Below are 21646 nucleotides of genomic sequence, written 5' to 3'. Positions count from 1 at the left end.
CAATATTGGAGGAGTGAGTGATCGTTTTGGTGTCATTAGTCATTTCATGAAATTATTACATTGAAAGAAATAAGAATTGAAAGGATTATAGTGTGATATTGTGGCAGGCTCGTGGCAAACAGTGGGAATTTGCACATTTTTGCCATTAACAACTATTGCGGACCCACTGTGATTGATATTGCCCTAGTCCTCATTGTGATTTCAACTTCAATTGCGTATTAATTGTGCAAACAACTACTTGAGCAGACCTAGTAGCAAGGTAGTAAAGGCCCGTTGTAGTAGTAGTATGTAGGTAGTGAAGTAGGTAATGTAATCATTTGCCTGACATTGGGCATTAAAAGCCCTTAGAAGAACAGAGCAGGCAGAACGTAGGCCAGTTTCTTCCCCCAGCCAACCATCAGTCCAAGCGAGAGGCTTAGTCACAGCCGTCTCACAGGAAGCACAGTCAGCGCGAGCGACGAACTGAGCCACGAAGTAAAACTCTGTCCACGTGGTCTGAAACATCACCACAGAAACCATACGATTTTCACCAGCTCTTGCATTCACTTACAATATTAGGGCTACTTAGCGGAAATAATTAAAGTGCAAAACAAGAAGCATAGAGTAAGTTATGGCAGAGGTTAGAGTCGCAGCGCTGGCTATTCACTCAGTCATAGTATAGTCGCCCAAGCCAGCACACCACGTGAGGGCTCAGCTGATGTGGATTTCCCAATTACATTTCCTCGCTTAAAAAATATGTCACGTTGTCCGACCTAATCGACGTCACGCTTCTGTCTGTCATGGTGTGCTGCTCTGTTCTGTACCTCTTCTGCTGGACCTCTATGCTGATAAATAAATATAACACCAAGTGAGGGGGAAAGTGTGTCTTGATCATTAGAAACAGAAGCGACCATATGTCCACTTTCCAGATTGATGCCAGAACGCGAAGTTGGTTTCTTTTCTTTTAATGCTCAAATGAGCATCAGTTATCAGTCCGATTCATTTCCTGGCATCAACTAATCAATTAACTCTAAACCTAAATAAGAGCTGCAAACAGATTAATCATTTAGTTTAATAAGTATTTCATTAAATTACCAACTTTTCTGAAAATAGATTAATCAGTTTGGTCATTTTTTAAAGAAAAAAGCTAAAATTCTCTGATGTCAGCTTTGAAATGTGAATATGTTCTAGTTTCTTCTACCTCTGTGACAGCCAACACTAAATTACTTGGAGTGTGCGACAAAAGAAGACGAGGGACGTCATCTTGGGCTTTGGGGAACAAGATCTCATTGCTCACCATTTCAGAGACCCAACAACTCTACCATCATCCAGAAATTCATACACACAAATGGTAATGTTAATGAAAATGATTGGTGGTTGCAGTCTATAAAGGTCCAGCTAGAAAAAATAAAAATATACAAGTAGCAAAGTAGAACTTTGCAGTTGAGATTGCGGTAGATTTAAATAACTGGTCTGGTAATAAGGTGCCCGTAGGGGGGTGTGCAATTAATCAAAATGTAGTGATGATGAGTTTTGGTTATATAAGAAATCACAAAAACAGATTAACGGTAGGAAAGAAAATACTGTGTCTGGAAGTCTTAGTGGTCCCCTATAGTACTGAATCTATATAGACTAGGCCCTATCGTTCTTACGTATATAGACCTAGTGGTCCATATACTGTATTGAAGTCTTCTGTTATATAGACCTTAGTGGTCTAATCCTGATCTGAAGTCTCTTTATATACGCACTTGTGGTCCCTGGATACTAGTCGTAAAATTGGGTCTAACGTATCTGGAGGTCTTCTTATTAGACGCTAGTGGTCCCCTAAACGTATCTGAAGTCTCTTTATATAGACCTAGTGGGCCTATACTGTATCTGGCGTCTTGTATATAGACCTTTAGTGGTCCCTAAACTGTATCTGAATACTGTATCTGTCCTGAAATTCAGAGCTTGCGAGTGCGAACATTACAGCCACAGAACAGTCCCGCAATGAGCCGTTTTGAAGTTCAGTGAATGTAACATCTTTCCAAAAGAGGTATCGTGTAAATAATGATTTCAAAGTAACCAAAATATAATCGGGATTTTACGATGTTTCATAATGAGCAACCTAGCACCGTCAACACCTTTTCTCTTAATGTCAAACACAGGCGTTGTAAGTGTAAAAATGTAATAGTGCTCTCCATTTGTACGCGACAGTCGGATTTCCGAGGTCAAAGGTGGAACACGACCCTGACCTCGGACGTCCGAGATTGGCACTCAGAGCCTTGCAGTAACGGCGAGCTCAAATCCAACATGGCGCCCCATGCATCCAACAGCCATGTTGAAGCTTGTTTAATGTAGAAAACCCATACAGTTGAAAGGCACTTCTGTGTTATTTGTGGTCTCATTAAATTGGTCCATATTCTATTGTGGAATGTTGTATGGTTGTTGTATGCATTAAAAAAACAGCGTCGTACGTTGTTATAAACTGGCATTGATAGCAATGGCTCAGCCTAGCTAGAGCTAAGGAAAACAAGGAAAATATGACGCATTCCCCATCAGGTTGTGAACGCCATCCAAGAGGGGGTCCTGAGTTCCGAGGGGGGTAAATGGAACGCCATATCGGCCGTGGCAGGAAATACATGTGCCTGTCCCGATGTATCTGGCCTCCAGGACAGGGCCGGCAGCACAGAGTTTGGAACAGTTAGCCACTCCCGCAGGCCCCACCTGGTTTAAGAAGTTACTCAGGGTTGTTTGTACCTGTATTAAAACAATACGAGAATCATATTATTCTCGGTTTTGTGAGTCAATTCATTAACATTCTTATGACCTGTTGAAGAAACAACCTTAACCATTTTGATTTGTTAAACCCACACAGACTCCATTTAACTAACACATCACATTATATTGTAAAACACACTTGATTCAAAAGTGAGAGAAAGAAATGAAACGTCTTGGTTTGATGTGTTCCCACGTTCAATCAATCCCAATGTGGTTTGGTTGTGAAATTAACGTCTAATTCAATTGTTTGTGTAAATGGGTGCAGTTTAGGCAATTTTCTTCGAGTTTTTTTTCTCTTTTTGCTGGCTCTATGACCCCCCCTACAGGTTTCTCCTATATTAGCCCCCCATAAGGTTTCTCTATAAGCCCCCCCACAGTTCTGTATGGTCACATTCCTATAGAGCCCTCTACAGGTTCTCTATAGAGCCCTCCTCAGTGGTTTCTCTATAGAGAGCCCCCCCTATACTGGTGTCCGATATAGAGCCCCCCCTACTGGTTCTCTTCTACGTTATATAGCGCGCCCACTACAGGTTTCTCTAAGAGCGCACCCTACGGTTCTCTATAGAGCTCTCCCACAGGTTTCTCTATAGAGCGCCCCCTACAGGTTTCTCTATAGATGCGCCCCCTACAGCGTTATCCTACGGCCCCCCCTAAGGTTTCTCTATAGACCCCACACAGGTTTCTCGAAGAGCGCCCACCCTACAGTTTGCTCTATAGAGACCTCCTACAGGTTTCTCTATAGAGCCCCCCAAACACGGTTTCTCTCATAGGCCCATCATACAGGTTTCTCTATAGAGCTCTCCCCAAGGTTCTCTAAGAGCCCCCCTACTGGTTTCTCCATAGAGCCCCCATACAGGTTTCTCACTAGAGCCCCCCTACGGTTTCTCCAATGCGCCACCCCTACCCAGGTTTCTCTTATAGAGTGCCCCCTACAGGTTGCATTAGTGAGACCCGCCTACAGGTTTCATTGTAGAGAGCCGACTACAGGTTTCATTTTAGAGCACCCGCCTACCGGTTTTCTATTAGAGCTCCCCCAGAGCACTAATGTTTACTTGTTGTCTGAGCCCCTCCCTCTTCTTTTTTGCTGGCTGAACAGAGGCACAGTGTGTGAAATGGCTACCTGGTTCTTAGCTTGGCCCAGGGGGTCCTGATAGGGGGGGTGCGGCCTATGTGAAGGTCATTTGTCAACAGTCGGACAGGCACTAGGGGGGGGGGGAGCAAGACGACAACCATTATTTCAAAAAAAGTCATATACACCATTCCAATACTCCGAAGTTGGTCATTTAGGTAAATTGAGATGAACCGTACAAAAAAACAGTTGAAAAGGGATCTTTTCCTAGATTGTTGTCAGGACACTTAGAATAATAATCTGAGGTCTTAGCAGCTGCAAAACTGAACTTTTAGCAGGCTGAACTGCGATGAACAGGTGTCAGTCGGGGCTGCCGGTCACAGCGTTCTCGACTCAAGTAATGGACACAGTTCAAAGATTGATGTCACATTAGTCACCAATGCAGGTAAAAAAAAAAACACACTACCTTTAACAGTACTGCAAGATAAAAGTCAGTGATGTAAAACGAAATGGCAAGCAGCGGGACAAACGACTGCCTCGCATCTGCAATTAATCTGACTTGTAATGTTAAAAGGCAGTGTCCTAACATGCTTCATTCAGTATTAACAGTAGGGGATGGGTATCTTTAAAAAATAATAAACCGGGTCTATATATAAGATTACCGGACTTCTGATTGTACTAGTCTAAATGATTTTTGTACAAAAAGATTTTGTAAAATTATTTTAACACAAAAGCGAATGACATTACACATTTACAAACAACACATCTATTAATTTCTTTTTGAGCTGATACCACATAGCCCTCTGGGTGTGACATAGAGCTTTTCCTGGGTGTCTCAAGACGTGAAACGGTTAGACCAGCAATCACAGGCCTGTAGATCTTGGTAATTAAAGCAGCTGAGCGATTGGACGACGCACACTGATGGGGATGACTTCTTTAGGTATTGAAACTGGGTGTTGCATTGATGACAAAACACTCAAAAACAGCGTTCTCACAGGTTGAGAATTGACTGTGAGTGCTGGGGTGACAAAGGACGTGAAGGCTGGTAGGTTAAGTAATAAAATAGGGGTCACCAAAAACCAGGACTACGGCTTCAATATGGGCTTTTTGACAGGTTGGTTCTGTCTGACACCTTAGAAGTTTTCCCAGCGAACGAAGCCCACGCTTGCATCGGCACACCTAACTGGTCGAGTAACGCGCCGCTCTTGATTAACGGGGGAGCGTCAAAGCAGCAGCTGTGAGAAAGTGAAAAGTACGCAAGAAAAGTGATGTTGGCAGGATTTCGGTCAAAAGAAGTCGAGCTACATGTTCTCTTTTACATGCCCGTAGTCTCGTGGTGCAAAGGACCTAAAGTTTAGGGTGTTGTTAGGGCCTAAACAACACACACACTGCCCTGTTAAAACCATTTGGGTGAAACATCCAACAGAATAAAGTTGTGCTGAAGGAACTCTCCAGACAGCAGCAAAGCAGTTACAGCAAAGGAAGGACAAGTCCCGTAAAGGACTGGTGTAACCAAGGCAGTTTCTCCGGGCTGATCAGACCTTCATTCGTCTCCTTACAGTGGGGGCCAAATGCGGACCCAACAGCCAGCTGCTACTCGTTAAGTAACGTGTAGCTTATCTATTCCACACCAGCATGCCTTTGCCATACACGGCTTAGAGAAATTTGCCAAACAAAAAACTGTCACTGATCTGGCTGCTAGCATTGTGCTGTTCTAACGATGTGAATTCAACATAGGTTGTTACATTTGACTATTTTAGAGCTGCGGTTACTGTGTGACGGACTGAGGTGGGGGGAGGAGGATTGCTTATTTGGACCACCCCAAAAACTGGATTCGGTGCATCTCTATAATAATCTCGTCATAAAATAACATTAACAGATAATTAGACGAGAAACAGCTCTTTAAATATTAACCAAATAAGACAAAAGATGATACATGGGAAACTATGCTACATATGATATTATAAATCAAAACACAAACAAACACACACACCACACACACACGTGGGGAACTCTGGTGGAGAGAGGCAAGCTGGACCAGTAGGGTTCTCCACTCGCTGTGCTCCCCCAGGGACGTCTCCGTGACTGGGACTGAGGGAGCTGGCGTTCTGGGTCGGGACTTTGCCAGCTGCGCAGGGCAAGACAGTCCACCCAGGAGAAAAAGTCTGTTTGAACCAATATGGCAACTCAGCACCCAGGAATGTGTCTATATCCACAGTTACATTCTACAGAAAGGAAAGGAAAGGAAGTCCGTTGTCGCTTGGCTCATGTTAGAGGAAACAGTGCATTTGTTCTTTTGCATTACAGTTTGATCTGAATACACAAAATTTGGAATTTCCCCATTGTGGGATTTTTTGAATGAGTGGGGGACTCACTGGTTCGCCTTGGCCTCCTTCAGCTTGAGTTCAGCAGCGAGGACCAGCTTTTGGTGAGGGATGTGGCTCCGGAGCTTTGCCGCTGCGCTCAGGGTTTTCATACAGCACACGTGCTGGGAGTTGACTGGAGGGGTCACAAAAAAAGCTCATACTTGCCCATGGTAGAAAGGACAAGAAACACAGCAGATACACACGAACCCAATAATGAAAAGTAGAGAGGAGGATGACAATGTATCAGAATGAATGAGGATGAGCAGATGTCATCAGAGAGTACAGGGACCTATGTATAAGGGGTGGGGTATAATGGCGAACGGGTGGGATGTTTGTTCCTTTTTAAAAAGCTATGACACATCCTAAATGTCAGTTTTCTTTGCTCCCGTCGTTAACTAGAAAGAAAAAACTGCAAATCCTTCTCGAATCTTAAATAATAAGATTATTACGAATGAGGATGGATATAACCATAAGTCCCAATGTGTTTAGCTATAGCCAACAATGAGCACATTGACAGGGAAGGACCGTTTTCCAAAATCTAGCAAACCATATAAAAACCGAAGATTTCAACCAGTGTCCATTGAGTGCTTAAATGAAACGGTGTATTACGCCACTGGAAGAGGTAACCAGGATGATATCAGTACACAGAGGAGTGGAGCCTGGAGCACATGGTCATACTGGTCCTACCGTTTCTACAGTTCGGCCGTAGGACTCAAAGAATAGGTAGGGGTGGGGGAGTTGGGTTGGAACCTGAGCGTGTTGCGGTTCAAGTCCCGCACAGACACAAAGCACGGAGTATGTTATGTTAGTAGGACCAAATCAGGGCTTCAACACAAATGTAGAAATGATAGATGACCATTATACGGCTGTACATTGTTACATTTCATATAATTGTCTTAGTAAAAAAAAAGAGGGGGAATATAAACTTTGCTAATAAATATAACATCTCCTCTAAAACATATGTCAATACCAAAATTCTGTCCTTTACCCAGGGATGGGCGGCCTTTGTGAGGGTAGCTGAGTCGTAGGGACTGGGTTGGTCCCAGTATGAACTAGTACGTGATGTGTGGCTGTAGCTTTCAGGCTGTGCCAGGTCCCCTCCTGGACACGTGCAGAGGAACTCTTGAAGCAGGGACCAAAAAAACAGCCGTTCTGGGGAACTGTCTGGCAATGTAGTTGTGTTCAAAAACCAACAAGTGAAAATACTGTATTTCCCCCAAGAGGAAAAATAAACTATTTAACTTTACCAAGGATGAAAGGTTGTATGGAGGTGGTGAAAATGGCTGACTGGATGCAGCAGCAGAGCTCACTGAGGCTGAGGTGGAGGCAGAGGCGGAGGCGAGTAGGATGAGGAGAGGAGTGAGGATTCGAGCTGAGGCTGAGACGAGGCGCCCTGAGCAGGTCGGTGGACAGGCTGTCTCCAAGAGCTCTGATCCTCTCGGCGCTATGGATTCCTGCCGAGCTTCAGCTGCTCCATGATGCAGAACTTGGAGAAGCGAGAGGGTCCAGCTGAGACAAAGGTGATGTGTATTATTTACATCTATTCCATACTTACTAACTTAGGCAACGAATGGATAACTAAGCAGACTGATAGCAATGAAGCAAGGGTACACCACAAAAAACTGGCTTTAAAGAGCCATTAACTCTTTTCGCAATCATGTGCTGTATCTTGGGGTCTCCTAGGACTAGGTTTACTGGCGTCTAGTTTTTAAAGATATATATGTTTTAATACTGCCCATTGCTGACAGATTATTGACTAAAACACTCGGCCATTTCAACAACCACCATACTATATAGCAGTGGTACTGATTGTCCTGAATGTAGCATGTTGGTAGGCAGTCGCAAACAAACCAACATCTGCAGTAGGCCAAAAATACCTGATGTCGGAACTGATACAGAAAAAACTCCAGTATGCTCGGGACAGTCTATTCACTACAGTATCCCACAAGCAAAGCGCCGCACACAGTCACAAACACGGAAGGGGATTGCCAGTGGAACAACTGTAAACCTTTTACAATATATTCATTGCTATTTCATCAACTCAATTCACTTCGAGACCTTTATGCAGGGGGAGGGAAAACAGCTATGTAGAGCCTCAATTATGGGCAGTTTTATGAAAACTGATGGACAACTGCAAATTTGGGGACGGTGTGATAGAGCTTCAGAGCTCCAAGTACGCCGTGACAGCCGGCGTTGGTCTACCGGGGTTGCTGGTCAACCGGCACCGCCGCCTGTCACCCTCACAGACCCCTCTCTCAGTGGCTGGTGATCTATTAGGAGACTCACGCCATACTGAAGATGACGGTTTTAGGAGATTTAGAAAAGGATCAGTCTCTTGGCCAGCTCAGACCTGGAAGGCATTATGTCTTATTGGCGATAGGGATCAGCAAAAAAAACAGTCAACAAGGGCTCTTTAGTGATTTACAGTAGCCACCCTGACAGTTGCTTCTTCCTTACCTCTCAATCCATCTCAAAAAGGCATGGCCACAGCACCTTGGATGGGCCCAGCTGGGTGGAGAAGTAGGATTGCCTATGCGTAGACTGTACTTTTCCCATGGGAACGGGTGGGGGTGACAGCATAGTATGGGAGTAGAGTGTCTCCAGGCTTTCACGACTCAGTTCCTCTGGGGCCGAGCAGACAAATGCCAAACAATGGGTTGTTTTCTGTCAAAATGAAAAAAAAATAACAGCCATCATAATAAAATTGGTGCATTAGATTAGATTTAGGGTTGTCGTTATTGGTCATGTGGCAGGATGCATTACTTACCATTGTACAAAAAGTACGTATTTCATGGCTTAACTCTACTCAAAGAAAAATGACAGTTAACTTTTGTCCACTCCCCAGTGAATGCTACAGAGACAAAAAGTTGGGAGTGGTAGCATGTGAAAAGAGCACAAATTAAACACAAAACAGCTTCCTGGATAGTCAATACTATGATAAAAACCCACCCTATTGACGATACTTAGTAGCTAAGTAAGTGAGGATTGTATGTACGGGGCTAGCATACAGCCATGCTAGCGGTTAGCACACTAGCCTGCTCATGAAGATCATTAACCGTTTGCACTTTGTCGTTAAGTGCAGGGCTACCTTAAAATTGTTATCTGCGTTATGTAAGTAACAACTTCGCAACGTCTAGAAAGACTCATTTGGATTTTCACACCATGTTGTCACAGCTGGTGACAAGCACCATACCGGTTTTTTCTTGAAAAACCAAAAGGTTTACCACAGTTCTGCGTCTGAGTATGTCAGCTAGCTTTAATGCAATGGTGTTGTCGGTACATAGGCACGGTATTGGGATTCAGAGAGGGTACATGCTTACGGGTCCTGGGTTTAGCTGACCTTTCAACGCCTGAAAATGTGTTTGAAGCTTAAAAATATATATATAAATAATTATAAGTGTATTTTACCACGATTGTTTTATAAGGCACACGGTTTAGATGTTTCTTGCTCAGTTCGGTGAATTTCATTTTTTTATTTAGTCACATGTTAAGCAAAATTTGGCGTTCAAACATGCTACTAAGAATAGCAAGAGTGGGAAATCCTCAATCGGCATCTGCTAGAAGGATCGATGGTTAGGCCTGGGGAGTGGGGATGGTTAAGGACAGGTGTAAGAACACCCGGTTAAGCCAATCCGAGGCCGAATGAGCGGGGGCAACGAGGCACGTCCTTGACGTTGACACGTCTTGCGGATCCCATCTAGCATCTGTCCAGGTTTCAAGGATGTACCAGTTTTCTCGTTTTTAAAATGCAAAAATGGACAGATAACTTCAAAGTATGCTCGGCGGAGGTGAGTTACAAAACTTCGTTGTATCGGGGACATTTCAATCTTGGTTTTATTACATTTATTCCTTGATATTAAGAGGGGATTCACCAAAGCTACGAGCTACAGTCAGCAGGTCAAAGTTGACAGAGAACAGCATGTCTGCTCTATCACTATCACGTGTGGCACTAAACTCCAGCTGAGACCACAAAACATAAGGACATTTCTTCAAAAGACGGTCTGTGTTTGTCCAAACCAAGACTCCAGGCACCACAGCTCTGGAAATCCCAAAAGGAGGGTTGTTATACTGGCATAGGGCTGGATGTGTCCTCTGGGGACGGGGACCTGCACTACCCTGGGACAACCTGATTAAAGGACAGAGTGGGATTGTTTGCTCTTCGCTCAGAGGAGTACAGCTCGTCCCCTGTAAAGTGGCAGCACTGGTGCCCAGAGGAGGACAACCCGGGGCAGTTTAGGGAGGAGAGGCTTTGCACTACCCTGGGGAGATCAACAGCATGTCCCCTGCCACTAGTAATGGCCTCGGAGCTGCCAGCTGGCTCTGGAGGACCTCAGGTGGTACCCCAAAACCCAGAGGAACAGCTCAACACGGGGGTGGTGGTGGCACTGGGCATGGTGTCACTGGATGAAATCTCTCGCACCGCCACTGCCTTCGAGGAAAAAGGCTACAAAAAAGTCAGTCCCTTCTTTGTGCCTCGCATCCTTGTCAACATGGCTGCATGGCCACATCAGCATCAAACACAAGCGAAGGGTCCCAACATGCGGTATCCCACAGCATGCACCACAGGCGCACACGCCATAGGCGATGGCAGCCAGGTTTATTCCACGGGGATGCAGTTGCATGGTTGCAGGGGGAACGGAGTCCGGTGGGGGCTCTGTCGATGGCGGGCTTGCCAGGGCGCGCGCCCGCCACACAAATGGACGACAACCCCACGCAGGCATCCAGACCCTTCCACCCGGGAGAGAGAGGGCTTCGTGCATGGGCGAAGGAGCAGCGGTGCTCTTGGGAGGAGCTGACCACGCCGTGGAGGAGAGGAGCCAGGATCTACGCTGAGATCCTGGGTTATGGACTCTCAGGGGATGCCAGCCACATCACCGCACCCACCGCTGATGAGGATGGAGCGTTCAGGTGATCAGTTTAGGTTTCAGTTCAGTTTAGGGACAATATTTCCTGCTTCCATTTACTTTTTTCAAATAATGTACTGTATATAATGGCCACAAAAACTACTGTCCTTATGAAGGCGAGTAGTTTCCGAACAAAAACACACATCTCTGCCACACAATATTGGTTTATTGTGTTGCACTTTCTCCAGTACTTGCTTTTCTTTGTCAGTTAAGTTTTGTCATTTAGCAATGACACATAAATACAGGTACAAATGTGATTTTATGGACATGGTAACATTTCAAAAAGGGGGAGAGAGAAAGAAGAAACACTATACGGCTAGATAAAATTGGATGGCTGTTAGCTCGGTCCGTATGGAGTTTGGTGAGAACAGGGAGGGTTGCGGTTCAAGAGCCGTGTCGGACCAAAGTCTGGTGGTGGACTGGTAGTGGAGAGATGCCAGTTTCACCTCCTGGGCACTGCCAAGGTGCTCTTCAGCAAGGCACGGACCCCCACCAGCCGCTCATGGCATGGTCCCCACTCTGACATCTTTCATTAGTGCCTGGATGGGACCTGTTTGTATTTCAGGCCTCGCTGTGTGTTATACAACAGAGTCAAGTAGTAATTCACCCATAGGGCATCAATAAAGAGTAGAAAATCAAAAAAATAAAATTATTAGTCACACAAAGAACAGCACCCAATTTCCTATATATCTGTAACTCGTACCCAAAGCCTCTCTAGTGCACCTCAATCTATCTCACAAAGCAGATGTAGCTAGTTTTTTGGGTATTAAGAAAGAAGCGAAGTCTCCAGTCTTCTAAGTCTCCATCACGAGTTTTAAGCCGTTTACTATCTGGTCTACGTGGGATCTTCCAACTGCAAAACGCAAGCTTGGCTGTGACAATAAAACCTGGTTCTGCTGGTCTAACTCTGCTTTAGTATCCCCCAACAACCCCACACATGTGGGTTAGATTACTGTAGAGGTACAGTATGGCTGGGACCATGTGCTTCTGTCACGATTGATTATTGCACGATACATGGGTGCCCTTCCATTTGTACTGCCATTTTCATTCATTGCGATTCAATAGGAGATTTCAATGATGTCAGCAATTTCAGTTCAGCAAGCTAAATATCACACACATAGAATATACAAGAAATAATTAAAGGACAGAATACAAGAACAAATATTACAAAGTAAAAATAAAAAACACCAAAGAAAGAATGTATAAATTGGGAATAATAGTATTGAGCATTGTGATTTCCTTAACAAAAAAAACACAATTGAATAGAGACAATTATCAGGAGACATTTCTAATAAATGATTCTAAGAGAATGACATCACATGCGTCAGTCAGTGACCTTTATTGTGTTGTAAAGAAGAGAACATAACATGGATCTTCACAGATATGATGTAGTCGCCGTCAGCATGAGCCTATAAAGACAAAAATTATTTAGGTCAATTATTGGTTTAAAAAAAAACCCAATAGATTAAAAAATATCAATTGTGGGGAGAAACAATCAATTGAAAAAGATGTCGGACACAAAACTCACTATAAATGCCATTGTTGTGTTCCCCCCACCCCTACGTTGTTACTGTACAGTACAGTGGGTTCACTGCTGCAGGGGGGGCACAGTAGAGTCCACGTGAGTAACTGTGACCCTGTCTTTTAAGATGCATGGTCCGCGGCCCTCGGAGGCAGGCGTTCCCCGGCAGATGTGACGTACGTCAACGATCACGCACGTCCACGCCTCTGGGTGATGCGGCGGGAAAACGCCCCATCAAGAGGCTCTTCCAGCAAAGTCTTGAACCCTGGCTGTCTCCCACAAGGGAGCCACGGGCATTTGCTGGGGGCGCCGGGGCCCTCGAGGCGGCCTTCACCGCTCTGGCATGCTACCACGGGGGTCCTGCCCAGACGCTCAACCTGGAACGCCACGAGCCAGAGTTCAGCCTGAATTACGTTCCTGCACAGCGCAGCCGTGGCACGCTGGGGCCCACGGGTCGCCTCACACAACTCGTTTGGATTTGGCGGCACCACGCCTCGCTTGTGGTCACCAGCGTTGTGACACACTGGGACTCGTTCTTGACTTTAGATAACAAGATCAGATCTTATCCAGTTTGTATTCTTCACCTCTGGTAGGACAGATTCCACTGACTGAATGTTAAGGGACAATTTCAAAAGAAGGCTTTAGAACTGCAAATATGGCGCCCAGGTAGCTCACTGGTAGGGCAAGCGCCAATATATAGAGGTTTACTCCTCTATGCAGTGGGTTTGATTCCGATGCAGCCTTTTGCTGCATGCCCCCCCCCCCCTCTCTCCCCTTTGTCTTCATCTGTCCTGTCAAAAATAAAGGCCGAAAATGCCCAAAAAATCATCTTAAAAAAAGAATATGAAAAGAACTAAACTCTTTTTATAGGCATTTAACATAAGGGGGAGACTTATGCCCCTTATTAACATGGGGGGGGGGGGTGTATAATTAGCCTCTGTATTTTAAGGAAGAAGATTATTTATTTACAATACATTATTCATTCACAAAGAACATTGGTGTCGTAAAGGTTGGAATTTCCTAAATCTTTTTTTATTAAAGGCATTAGCAAGGCAAGGCAGCTTTATCTGTAGAGCACATTCAGCAACAGGGCGATTCAAAGTGCTTTACACAAAATCAGTTAAACAGATAAAACACAGGTACTAACAGTTTAAAAATCATAAGCATTAAAAAATAATAAAACACTGAATGACAGTTAAAAACAAATAGAAACATAAAACAAGAATAAAAGTTTACAGTGCAGCATAAGAAATTTAAAGAAAGTATTAAAGAGTATTATTTATTTTTATTATTTATTTATTTATTTAATTCAGGACAATGCACATTGATGAACCTGCACAACAGTACGTAAATGGCCAGATTGTAGCCCAAGGGCTAATTTCCATCTGCAGTCCATAGGCAGGTTGGAGTTACGTAAAAAGCATAGGATAGTAGCATTTAGTATTAGTAATTTAAAGAAGGCAGCATCAAAAAGAAAGGTCTTCAGCCTTGATTTAAAGAACTGAGAGTAGCAGCGGATCTGCAGTGTTTCAAGAGTTTATTCCAGATATGAGGAGCCTAGAAACTGAAAGCTGCTCACCCTTGTTTAGTTCTGACTCTGGGACAGAAAGTAGACCTGTCCAGAGACCTGAGAGGTCTGGGGGGGTCATAGTGTAGTAGCAGATCGGAAATATAATTTGGTCCTAAACCGTTAAGGGATTTAAAACTAGCAAGAGTACTTTGAAATCAATTCTTTGAGCACACGGAAGCCAGTGAAGACTTCAGAACTGGAGTGATGTGATCAGTCTTGGTCTTAGTGAGGACGGAGTGATGTGATCCAGTCTCTTGGTCTGTGAGGATGGAGTGATGTGATCCAGTCTCTTGGTCTTGTGAGGACTGGAGTGAGTGAGCCAGTCTCTTGGTCTTAGTGACGACTGGAGTGAGTTCCAGTCTCTTGGCTCTGGACGACTGGAGATGTGATCAGTTCTTGGTCTTAGTGAGGACTGAGTGATGGATCCAGTCTCTTGGTCTTAGTGAGGACTGGAGGGATTGTGATCCAGTCTCTTGGTCTTAGTGAGGACTGGAGTGATGTGATCCAGTCTCTTGGTCTTAGTGAGGACTGGATGATGTGATCCAGCTCTCTGGTCTTAGGGACTGGAGTGATGTGATCCAGTCTCTGTCTTAGTGACGACTGGAGTGATGTGATCCAGTCTTCTTGGTCTTGTGAGGCTGGAGTGATGTGATCCAGTCTCTTGGTTTAGTGAGGACTGGATGTGATGTGTTCCACTCTTGGTCTTAGTGACGACTGAGTGTGGATCCAGCTTGGTCTTAGTGAGACTGGAGGTGATGTGATCCAGTCTCTTGGTCTTAGTGAGGAACTGGAGTGATGTGATCCAGTCTCTTGGTCTTTGTTAGTGAGGACTGGAGTGATGTGATCCGTCTCTTGTCTTAGTGAGGACTGGAGTGATGTGATTCAGTCTCTTGGTCTTAGTGAGGACTGGAGTGATGTGATCCAGTCTCTGGTGCTTAGTGAGGATCTGGAGTGATGTGATCCAGTCTCTTGGTCTTAGTGAGGACTGGAGTGATGTGATCCAGTCTCTTGGTCTAGTGAGGACGGAGTGATGTGATCCAGTCTCTTGGTCTTAGTGAGATGGAGTGATGTGATCCAGTCTCTGGTCTTAGTGAGGACTGGAGTGATTGACCAGTCTCTTGGTTTAGTGAGGACTGGAGTGATGTGATCCAGTCTCTTGGTCTTAGTGAGGACTGGAGTGATGTGATCCAGTCTCTTGGTTTAGGAGGACTGAGTGATGTGATCCAGTTCTTGGTCTTAGTGAGGACTGGAGTGATGTGATCCAGTCTCTTGGTCTTAGTGAGGACTGGAGTGATGTGATCCAGTCTCTTGGTCTTAGTGAGGACTGGAGTGATGTGATCCAGTCTCTTGGTCTTAGTGAGGACTGGAGTGATGTGATCCAGTCTCTTGGTCTTAGTGAGGACTGGAGTGATGTGATCCAGTCTCTTGGTCTTAGTGAGGACTGGAGTGATGTGATCCAGTCTCTTGGTCTTAGTGAGGACTGGAGAGTGATGTGATTCCAGTCTCTTGGTCTTAGTGAGGAATCGAGCAGCCGCGTTCTGATCAGCTGCAGCTGTCTGATGATTTTTAGGAGACCTGTAAAGACCCCGTTACAGTAGTCAAGTCTACTGAAGATGAAAGCATGGACCGTTTTTCAAGTCTGTTGACACATGAGTCCTTTAACCCTTGATATGTTCTTTAGGTGATAGTAGCTGACTTTGTAATTGTCTAATGGCTGTTAAAGTTCAGGTCTGAGTCCATGACTACACCAAGATTTCTGGCTTTGTCTGTTGTTTTAACATTGTTGTTTGAAGCTGAGTGCAGACTTTTAATCGTTAGGATCAATTTCCAAAACGGGTATCATTCCTCTTTTTAATCAACTTTAGGATGGGGGTGTAAAATTTCTCAAGCCACTGTTTGTTTTGAGCGGAGTATTTTATATTTTGAGGGGGATAAATCTAGCTCTCTAAAGGTTGGGGGAGGAAATATCCTGTGCACCCTCCTGCAAAATGCACCTATTAACTGTGTTATGGTCTCACTGTGGAAGAGCAGCCCTATACTCCTGTAGTAATACTAATTATCTTTTATTGATATGGGGAAATTACATTTTTCTTCTCTCTGTTAGAACACAATCCACACAGGCGAAATACCTCTCAAGTCCTATGCATGCACAAATAGAGAGAGTTAGAGTGGGGGGGGGGGGGGGGGGCTGCAACTACATGACCGGCATCCGAGCGTTGGGAGGAGGTTTAGTGCCTTGCTCAAGAGTTCCTCTGCAGCGCCCAGGAGGTAAAGTGGCATCTCTCCAGCTACCAGTCCCATTCTGTACTTCGGTCTGTACGGGGATTTGAACAGCGACCCCTAGGACTAAGCTACTGCCACAAATGCACCCCTCCCTGGGTTTAAGGGGTGTTTGGTGTTTTTTTACCCCAGCAACGCAGCAATGGTTATGTTTAGGGTTAAGGTTAGAGTTAGCTGCCTGGAAGGCGACGTTGGGGGCTAAAACACCATAGAACATTAAAGGGCGGAAATTGTGAGTACACCCAAACTAATATTATATAATCTTAATATATAGCTGGGTTGTGAAGGAAGGATACATCTGGGTGTGGAAAGTAACCAACGCATACACATTACCACTATTGAGGTGCCATAGAGCAGTGGTCCCAAGGTGGGGCCGGGGACCCTCACAGGGAATTTTAGCGGGTCCCCATCAAAAAGCAAATACTTTACAAGCCAGAATGGTCCCCATGTGGGTACTAAATGGTATATGGGTACCAATTAAACGTAGGGGAGTAACAAGTACAGTATTTCCCTGTGAAATGCAGTGGAGTAAAAGTATAAAGTACATCAAAAGACCCTCAAAATAGTTAGGTACTGTACTTTGTAAATATACTTCCACCACTACTTACACGTGAGGCCGGTCCCATACCTGTGTTCAATTGTTCTGAAAATCTGGGATGAAAACGACATTTAACGAGTGGATGAATGAAGAATACTGAGTGGGCTCAACAGTCACTCTGAGACATTCTCTTCTGTCCAGCAGGTGGGCGTGGCCCACAGCAAGTCACGTTAATGTCCAGTACAGTTTACATCACCTGGAAAAAGAAAATCACATCGGGGCCAGATGTGTAGATTATTGGCCGTTTTAGTTAGAAAAAGTAAAAAAATTTACTGTATTACTGCATGTTCATAAGTCTTCCACTTACAGTTCAGCAAAAAGTCTCTTAAAAAATGATGATTTTGTTTTTAAAAGCAGAATCCAGCATCCTGTTCCACAGTTGGAATGTCAAAGCTCTCTGCTTCTGTTGGAGAACCAGAAGATACAGAATGTCAAAAGCAACAAAAAGGCTAAAAGAAGCATAAAAGCGAAAAAGAAAAATGAATATGAAAACTCTGCTTCTGTAGGAATTTCGTAGTCGCAATTTGAAAACAGTTTCCATCTTGTTGGTTTGGTGAACAACAGGGGGCGGTGGGGGGGGGGCAGCATTTATATGAACCTAAGGGATACGCGGGCCCAGATTCAGGCTGCTGCATTTGAGTTTTGACACCACCATACTGTATATGTACTGTATATATTCTGATTAAATATTGTGTAAAAATGTGTATTTCACTATACCGGTAAGTAGATAAGCAAGATGATACACACCTTTGTGCAAACGACATATGATTTGTGGGCTTCCAAGTCCTGGACCAGCCATTTGTGACCTGAACGTGGTCTTCCATAGATTTAAACAGGAAACGAGCCTCGTATAAGCACTCCCACCACAGACTAAATATGCACAAATGTTCCCGGTACGAGGTTTGTCTCTGTATAGGACATTTTCTTCTTTAATCAACTTCTCAACTATTTTTGTGTCACTGTAAGATCCGTTTCCTTCTTCTCTCTCTTAACTGGGGTCTCACATTACTGCGTCTTCTTGCTTACGTCCCAGAATGCACCGCCCAGCGACGCGGTTGCCGAACCCGATGTCTTAGGCATTCGGTAGACACATGAGCCCATCCAATCGACCCGCTGACTGAGGTCTTCCTTGAGGGATCCTTACCTGACTTACAGCAATCTGAAAATGTCAAAGCTGGAGGGAGAGCTAGCATGGGACCAACTGGTATTGTTTCTCCTTTGAATTCAGCCTGGTTTGGTTTGGCCTTTCTTATTGTTGCAAGGAAATCACACAGGGACCCCCAGAGCAGCAGGCTATGAGTAAGGGAGTTTCACTGGGACAAAGTGCCTATTATCAGGGTTGAAATGAAATAGGGTAAATAGTCCCTAGGGGAAAGGATATTTTTTTTCCAAACTGCTAGCTGTCCTCAAAGTTTGAGCGACAATTAATCTTCTGGTATATGGGCGAAAAAACACACTGTTCTTGCCTGGCATCCTGGGGGAGCATATCCAATGTCTATAAAGGGACATTGAGAGGCCATTAGGAGCCTCTGTAGTGATGGTTGAGAATACATGTGTGTTAAATTTCCCCATGACAACAATATTCACCAAGAGGAGAGGAAACTGGTTTTCTATACCATAAGTGGGCGGTCATTGATAAAGATAAGTACAGCCTCACCAGTGGTTCAACAGACTTTTACTACTACCAGAAGTGGATGAAAATGAACCCCATACTGCCTGGGACTGTGTTGTTGGAGTGTTGAAGGAATAGTTGACATTTTAGAAAATCAAGTATTTGCTTTCCTTCTGAGTTCAATAAGAAGGTCAATACAATGTGTGTATGTTATGGAGCCCGGAGGCAGTTAGCTTAGCAAACTCCACGGGGCACCTTAGCCGAAGACACACCAAGTAGCAGCCATGCAATGTCTATGGAAAGCTGGGGGCATTTGATTCGGAGGTGAAGTGCGTGGGGTATGCAGCCACGCTAAAGCAAGGGGTAGTTTAACTTTTAGCATGTAGTGCAGTCAAAGAAGAACGGGGCCAGTCAGAGCAGGGGCGGGTCTAGAGGGGGCACGGGGTGGCACCGGCCCCCCAGTGCTCACTTTCTCAGGTCAGCAGCTATTACAACTTAAGTCATGGGTTATCTAGATAGATAGATAGAGATTGATCCAAAAAAAATGGGAAATGAGGGTGTTACAGCAGCAAAAGTCAGTCACACCGCACAGAAATAATTAATGTAAATAATAGGCTACATGATACAATACATACATTTATTACAAGAAATAATAAAATAGGAATAAATATAAGAACAAATGTTTGATATATACAGAATGGGAATACAAAATGTGCAGTTGCTTAATAGTTTGATAAATGTTATTAAAACCCTCTGAGACGAGACACTCGCCCACGCGTAAAAACAGCACTCTGATTCATGTTTAACGCTCTGGGCCCTGAGGCCATTTTACAGTTTAATTTCCGTCTGGATTTATTTTTATAATAACGTAAAACATCAACCCTGTTGTGTACAGTCAAGATAGAACATCATTTTCTTTAGGACAAACTGGGTTATGGAATATTTGGGTTGCAGTGAGGTCACTTGCATGTTAAAAATGGTTGTAGGGCCTAAAGATGAATAAATAAATTAAAATAAAATGAATCTTCCAGATATATATTGATATCACAGACAATAAGTAAAACCTCCTAAGCCATTTTCCTTTCAAAACACTTTCATATGTCTTGGGAGTCACACTGTGAAGAAATGATCATTATAACTTATACAGTTGACAAAATACATGCATTTTCAGAGAAAGTCAGGACTTTTGCTCATGACATTTACTTATGCCAATATACTAATATGTCATATTTATTGATATTACACCCACGCAATGCTATACAAGACAAATATGTGTCTAATATTGCATTATTTTGCCTCCAAGAGTCTATGGGCATTTTTGTCCCTCTGGCCTTCCATACAAGAGGGGTGCTTTTATCTCCATATAGGGCATGTACTTCTTGAAAAATACACAGGACAGACAGAGAGAGAGACGGAAGAGCGATAAGCGGCAGAAAATGAGCCAAAACGCGATGAATTATGGATAAAAGTGGATCAATCTTGGATATAAAGTATGGATTTAAAGCCCGAAGAGGCTGAAGTTCCAGGCTGGATAGAAAATCCCCTGTAGAGGCTAGAAAGACCGGAAAAGAACTCCGTAAAGCCGAAAATGTCAGGATTCAAACAAAACCAAAGTGAGTAAATTGCTTGTATGGTTCAAAAGTTATTAAACTATGAATCAGAGGGTACTTTTTTACTCGTGGGCGAGTGTCTCGGGCCAGAGGGTTATCATTTATAAACCATACAAGCTAGCGGACTTACCGCTGGTTGCGTCGAAAGGTAACGAGTTAGCGGTTACGGAGGTCTCTCCGGGTCTTTCTAGCCTCTACAGGTGTGTTTCTACTGAGCCTGGAACTTCCAGCCTCTTTGGGGTCGTTGGGCTTTAAATCCACACTGTACATCCAAGATTGATCCACTTTATGTCATAATTCATCGCGTTTTGGCTCATTTCTGCCGCTAGCTCGCGCTCCGTCTCTCCTCTTGTTGTTTCGGAAATAAAGGCCCCAGTATGCCATATATGGGAGGACAACGGCACCCTCTTGTAATCGAAGGCAGAGGGTACAAAAAGGTATAGGCTGTATGAAGGCCAAGAGGAGCACATTTTTGACACGCATTTGTGGACGGGACAGGAGGAGGACCCAAACGCAGAGACGTGGAGGCAGGAATAGTCCGAACAAAAAGGGGTTTTATTCCAACAGGTCAAAAGAAACATGCAAAAGGCGAAGTCCAAACATAAATTCACACCCAACACTGGAGAGGCAGGAGTCCAAAACGGGGAGGGAAGCACATCGGGGACTGGTAGGGGACTCACGGGGGAAAACACCAAAGGAAAGCCGGGGAACAGGCAGGTAGGCGGTGGCTGGCAGGACAAACACACATGGAGCACGGGCGACATAAACAAACAACTTACAGGGGACAGGCGCAGCAAACAAACTCACAACAGGACAGCTGGACAGGCAGATGGATCTGACAAAGGACAAAGAAAACACAGGGGTTAAATACAAGAGTACTATGTCATGGGGAACAGGTAGAGCGTCAGTGAAGCACATCAGGGCGGGGCTGGACATCAGACAAGCAACGTAAGCTAGACAGACTAACAAAACAGGAAACATACTACCACAATAAACGAGAAAGAACAAACAGACACACAAGGCACACAACAGAATCAAAAAACACAAGACCAAGGAGAAAACAGAACAAAACAAGGAGGCCAAAGACAAAGCGAACTCAAACAAAACCCCCAAACCACAACACATTTGCTTGTGTAGCATTGCTGTGGGTGTAATATCAATAAATATGACATTATTATGTTATTATTGGCATAAGTAAATGTCATGAGAGCAAAAGTGTCTTGACTTTCTCTGAAAAAATGCATGTATTTTGTCAACTGTAAGGAAACAAAGGAAAATGGCTTAGTCATTAAGTATCTGTCTGGGATATCAATACATATCTGGAAGATTCCTGTTCTGTTTTATTTATTTATTTATCTTTAAGGCCCTACAACCAT

General features: G+C 44.2%; 1 long non-coding RNA gene and 1 pseudogene across 1 annotated transcript in view; one reads left to right on the top strand and one right to left on the bottom strand.

The window, feature by feature from the left end:
• Nucleotides 1-7426: 7426 nt before the first annotated feature.
• On the top strand, nucleotides 7427-13119 carry LOC116693985 (3-oxoacyl-[acyl-carrier-protein] synthase, mitochondrial-like; annotated as a pseudogene).
• An 8370-nt stretch (nucleotides 13120-21489) lies between these two features.
• LOC116694262 (uncharacterized) overlaps nucleotides 21490-21646 on the bottom strand; it is a 10180-nt gene continuing 10023 nt past the window's right edge. The window contains exon 3 of the long non-coding RNA XR_004333095.1: nucleotides 21490-21500. This is a non-coding gene — a long non-coding RNA (uncharacterized LOC116694262). The remainder of the gene's footprint in view (nucleotides 21501-21646) is intronic.

Source organism: Etheostoma spectabile, chromosome 8, assembly GCF_008692095.1.
Source record: "Etheostoma spectabile isolate EspeVRDwgs_2016 chromosome 8, UIUC_Espe_1.0, whole genome shotgun sequence".
Classification (NCBI taxonomy): Eukaryota; Metazoa; Chordata; class Actinopteri; order Perciformes; family Percidae; genus Etheostoma; species Etheostoma spectabile.
Note: the sequence above shows the minus strand (reverse complement) of the source record. Positions and strands in the feature narration are given on the sequence as shown.